The sequence below is a fragment of the Arachis ipaensis genome, chromosome B3, assembly GCF_059453495.1.
Source record: "Arachis ipaensis isolate K30076 ecotype BB chromosome B3, ASM5945349v1, whole genome shotgun sequence".
In the NCBI taxonomy this organism is placed as follows: Eukaryota; Viridiplantae; Streptophyta; class Magnoliopsida; order Fabales; family Fabaceae; genus Arachis; species Arachis ipaensis.
The window spans coordinates 91,012,044-91,017,717 of NC_142438.1; the positions used below are offsets into that span (position 1 = coordinate 91,012,044).

Sequence of the window (5,674 nt, forward strand, 5' to 3'; positions counted from 1 at the left end):
TTCTTTTCAAAAAAAATATTTTGTTTTCAAAATCTTTCAAAAAAAAATTTCCCTTTGTTTTCGAAAATTATTTCAGAATTTTTAAGAATGAATTCTAGAGTTTCATAAAGCATGTTGAAGCCTGGCTGGCTGTAAAGCCATGTCTAATTCTTGGACTGAGGTTTCCCCTTATAAGTATATGAAGTTGGATGAAGTATCAGCTATGGTATGCTTGATAGGTATCTGCTGAAGCTTGGCTGGCCATTGGCCATGTCTAGTGTTTTGGACCAGAGCTTTCACTGAAAGCTTGGCTGGCTAGTGAGCCATGTCTAATTCCTGGACTGAAGCTTTAGACTAAGACTGCAGGATTCCTGGAATTCATATAAAAATTTTTGGAATCCTTATTTTCCTTTTTCTAATAAATTTCGAAAAATAACAAAAAAAAATTCATAAAATCAAAAAATTCAAAAAAATATTTTTGTGTTTCTTGTTTGAGTCTTGAGTCAATTTTAAGTTTAGTGTCAATTGCATGTTTTAAATTTTGCATAAAATTTTCGAAAAATTCATGCATTCATAGTGTTCTTCATGATCTTCAAGTTGTTCTTAGTAAGTCTTCTTGTTTGATCTTGATGTTTTCTTGTTTTGTGTCTTTTGTTGTTTTTCATGTGCATCTTTGCATTCATAGTGTCTAAGCATTAAAGATTTCTAAGTTTGGTGTCTTGCATGTTCTCTTTTCATTAAAATTTTTTCAAAAATATGTTCTTGATGTTCATCATGATCTTCAAAGTGTTCTTGGTGTTCATCTTGACATTCATAGTGTTCTTGCATGCATCACATGTTTTGATCCAAAATTCTCATGAATTGAGTCAATTTTGTGTTTTTCTCTTTCATCATTAAAAATTCAAAAAAAAAATCTTTCCCTTTTTCACTCATAAATTTTCGAAAATTTGAGTTGACTTTTTCAAAACTTTTTAAAATTTAGTTGTTTCTTATGAGTCAAATCAAATTTTCAATTTAAAAATCTTATCTTTTTTCAAAAATCTTTTTCAAAAATCATATCTTTTTCATTTTTCTTATTTATTTTCGAAAATTTTTAAAAAAATATTTTTCAAAAATCTTTTTCTTAATTTTATCTCATAATTTTTGAAAATATCTTCAACAATTAATGTTTTGATTCAAAAATTTCAAGTTTGTTACTTACTTGTTAAGAAAGATTCAAACTTTAAGTTCTAGAATCATATCTTGTGATTTCTTGTGAATCAAGTCATTAATTGTGATTTTAAAAATCAAATCTTTTTCAAAACTAATTTCAATCATATCTTTTCAAAAAAATATCTTTTTATCTTATCTTTTTCAAAATCATATCTTTTTAATCATATCTTTTTTTAAACATATCTTTTTCAAAAATTTGATTTTAAAATATCTTTTCTAACTTCTTATCTTCTTATCTTTTCAAAATTGATTTTCAAATTTGTTTCAACTAACTAATTAACTTTTTGTTTGTTTCTTATCTTTTTCAAAACTACCTAACTAACTCTCGAATCTCTTCCCTCTTTTTCGAAAATCTCTTCCCTCTTTTTCAAAAATTCTTTTTAATTAACTAATTGTTTCAAATTTTAATTTTAATTTATTTCTTCTTTTAATTTTCAAAAATCACTAACCATTTTTCAAAAATAATTTTCGAAAATCCTTCTACCTCATCTCCTTCTAATTATTTATTTATTTACTAACACCTCTCCTCATCTCATATCTCTTATCCTCCCCCTTGTGTTTGGATTATCCATTCTTCTTCACTCTTATTCCCTTTCTTCTTCTACAAACAACAAGGGAACCTCTATACTCTGGTAAAAAGGATCCCTATTATTATTTTCTGTTCCCTTCTTTTTCATATGAGCAGGAGCAAGGACAAGAACATTCTTATTGAAGCAGATCCAGAACCTGAAAGGACTCTGAAGAGGAAACTAAGAGAAGCTAAAATACAACAATCCTGAGACAACCTTACAGGAATTTTCGAACAAGAAGAGGATATGACAGCCAAAAATACTAATAATGCAAGGAAGATGCTTGGTGACTTTAATACACCAAATTCCAATTTACATGAAAGAAGCATCTCCATCCCTACCATTGGAGCAAACAATTTTGAACTTAAGCCTCAACTAGTTTCTCTGATGCAACAAAACTGCAAGTTTAATGGACTTCTATCTGAAGATCCTTTTCAGTTCTTAACTAAATTCTTGCAGATATGTGATACTGTTAAGACTAATGGAGTAGATCCTGAAGTCTACAGGCTCATGCTTTTCCCTTTTGCTGTGAGAGACAGAGCTAGAATATGGTTGGACTCTCAACCTAAGGATAGCCTGAACTCTTGGGATAAGCTGGTCAAGGCTTTCTTAGCCAAGTTCTTTCCTCCTCAAAAGCTGAGTAAGCTTAGAGTGGATGTTCAAACCTTCAGACAAAAAGAAGGTGAATCCCTCTATGAAGCTTGGGAGAGATACAAGGAACTGACCAAAAAGTGTCCTTCTGACATGCTTTCAGAATGGACCATCTTGGATATATTCTATAATGGTCTGTCTGAATTGGCTAAGATGTCATTGGATACTTCTGCAGGTGGATCCATTCACCTAAAGAAAACGCCTGCAGAAGCTCAAGAACTTATTGACATGGTTGCTAATAACCAGTTCATGTACACTTCTGAGAGGAATCCTGTGAGTAATGGGACGCCTCAGAAGAAAGGAGTTCTTAAAATTGATACTCTGAATGCCATATTGGCTCAGAATAAAATATTGACTCAGCAAGTCAATATGATTTCTCAGAGTCTGAATGGAATGCAAGCTGCATCCAACAGTACTCAAGAGGCATCTTCTGAAGAAGAAGCTTATGATCCTGAGAACCCTGCAATAGCAGAGGTGAATTACATGGGTGAACCATATGGAAACACCTATAACCCCTCATGGAGAAATCACCTAAATCTCTCATGGAAGGATCAACAAAAGCCTCAACAAGGCTTTAATAATGGTGGAAGAAGCAGGTTTAGCAATAGCAAGCTTTTTCTATCATCCACTCAGCAACAGACAGAGAACTCTGAACAAAATACCTCTAATTTAGCAAACTTAGTCTCTGATCTATCTAAGGCCACTATGAGTTTCATGAATGAAACAAGGTCTTCCATTAGAAATTTGGAGGCACAAGTGGGCCAGCTGAGTAAACGGATCACTGAAACCCCTCCTAGTACTCTCCCAAGCAATACAGAAGAAAATCCAAAAGGAGAGTGCAAGGCCATTAATATAACCATCATGGCCAAATCCAAGGAGGAAGGGGAGGACGTGAATCCCAAGGAGGAAGACCTCCTGGGACGTCCAGTGATCAATAAGGAGTTTCCCTCTGAGGAACCAAAGGAATCTGAGACTCGTCTAGAGACCATAGAGATTCTATTGAACCTCCTTATGCCATTCATGAGCTCTGATGAATATTCCTCTTCTGAAGAGAATGAGGATGTCACTGAAGAGCAAGTTGCCAAGTACCTTGGTGCAATCATGAAACTGAATGCCAATTTATTTGGTAATAAGACTTGGGGAGATGAACCTCCCCTGTTCACCAATGAACTAAATGCATTGGATCAACTGAGATTACCTCAGAAGAAACAGGATCCTGGAAAGTTCCTAATACCTTGTACCATAGGCACCATAACCTTTGAGAAGGCTCTATGTGACCTTGGGTCAGGAATAAACCTCATGCCACTCTCTGTAATGGAGAAACTGGGAATCTTTGAGGTGCAAGCTACTAAAATCTCATTAGAGATGGCAGACAACTCAAGAAAAGAGGCTTATGGACAAGTAGAGGACGTGTTAGTAAAGGTTGAAGGCCTTTACATCCCTGCTGATTTTATAATCCTGGATACTGGGAAGGATGAGGATGAATCCATCATTCTTGGAAGACCCTTCCTAGCCACAGCAAGAGCTGTGATTGATGTAGACAGAGGTGAACTAGTCCTTCAATGGAATGAGGACTCCCTTGTGTTTAAAACTCAAGGTCATCCTTCTGTAAACATGGAAAAGAGGCACAGTAAGCTTCTCTCAAAACAGAGTCAACCAGAGCCCCCACAGTCAAACTCTAAGTTTGGTGTTGGGAGGCTACAACCAAACTCTAAGTCTGGTGTTGAACTCCCATATCCAAACTCTAAGTTTGGTGTTGGGAAGTCTCAACAATGCTCTGAACATCTGTGAGGCTCCATGAGAGCCCACTGTCAAGCTATTGACATTAAAGAAGCACTTATTGGGAGGCAACCCAATTTTTATCTAATTTTAATTTATTTTTATTGTTATTTCATGTTTTATTAGGTTCATGATCATGTGGAGTCACAAAATAAATAGAAAAATTAAAAACAGAATAAAAAACAGCAGAAGAAAAATCACACCCTAGAGGAAGGACTTACTGGCATTTAAACGCCAGTAAGGAGCATCTGGCTGGCGTTCAACACCAGAACAGAGCATGGATCTGGCGTTGAACGCCAGAAACAAGTAGCATCCTGGCGTTCAGACGCCAGAAATGCACACTGAGGAAGAGCTGGCGCTGAACGCCAGAAACATGCTGCATCTGGGTGCTGAACGCCCAGAATTGCATGAAAAGGCATTTTACATGCCTAATTGGTGCAGGGATACAAATCCTTGACACCTCAGGATCTGTGGACCCCACAGGATCAACTCAGCATCTGTGGACCCCACAGGATCCCCACCTACCACCACTCACTCTCTTCCCTCTTCTCAATGTTCATCCTCTCTTCCCAATAAACACTCTTCCCCAAAACTCTTCACCAATCACCTCAATCTCTCTTCCCTATCCCCACTTTACCACTCACATCCATCCACTCTTCCCCATAAACCTACCTTATAAACTCCACCTACCTTCAAAATTCAAAATCAATTTCCCACCCAAACCCATCCTATATGGCCAAACCTTAACCCCTCCCCTCCCTATATAAAGCCCTCCATTCTTCCTCATTTTCACACAACACAACCCTCTCTTCCCCTTCTTGGCCGAATACACATCTCCCTCCTCTTCTCTATTTCTTCTTCTTCTTCATCTATTCTTTCTTCTCTTGCTCGAGGGCGAGCAATATTCTAAGTTTGGTGTGGTAAAAGCATAAGCTTTTTGTTTTTCCATTACCATTGATGGCACCTAAGACCGGAGAATCCTCTAGAAAAAGGAAAGGGAAGACAAAAGCTTCCACCTCCGAGTCATGGGAGATGGAAAGATTCATCTCCAAAGCTCATCAAGACCACTTCTATGATGTTGTGGCCAAGAAGAAGGTGATCCCCGAGGTCCCTTTCAAGCTCAAGAGAAATGAGTATCCGGAGATCCGACAAGAAATCCAAAGAAGAGGTTGGGAAGTTCTAACAAACCCCATCCAACAAGTCGGCATCCTAATGGTTCAAGAGTTCTATGCCAATGCATGGATCACTAGGAACCATGATCAAAGTAAGAACCCGAACCCAAAGAATTATCTCACCATGGTTCAGGGGGAAATACTTAGATTTTAGTCCGAAAAATGTGAGGTTGGCGTTTAACTTGCCTATGATGCAAGGAGATGCAGGCCCCTACACTAGAAGGGTCAACTTTGATCAAAGGTTGGACCAAGTCCTCATGGACATATGTGTGGAAGGAGCTCAATGAAAGATTGACTCAAAAGGCAAACCGG

At 37.2% G+C, this 5,674-nt stretch overlaps 1 non-coding gene across 1 annotated transcript; it reads right to left on the reverse strand.

Annotated features, from left to right (window-relative positions):
• Positions 1 to 2,402: 2,402 nt before the first annotated feature.
• On the reverse strand, positions 2,403 to 2,510 carry LOC148571546 (small nucleolar RNA R71). The gene has a single exon (XR_015880360.1). It is a non-coding gene; the product is annotated as a small nucleolar RNA R71 (small nucleolar RNA).
• Between the last annotated feature and the right edge of the window lie 3,164 nt (positions 2,511 to 5,674).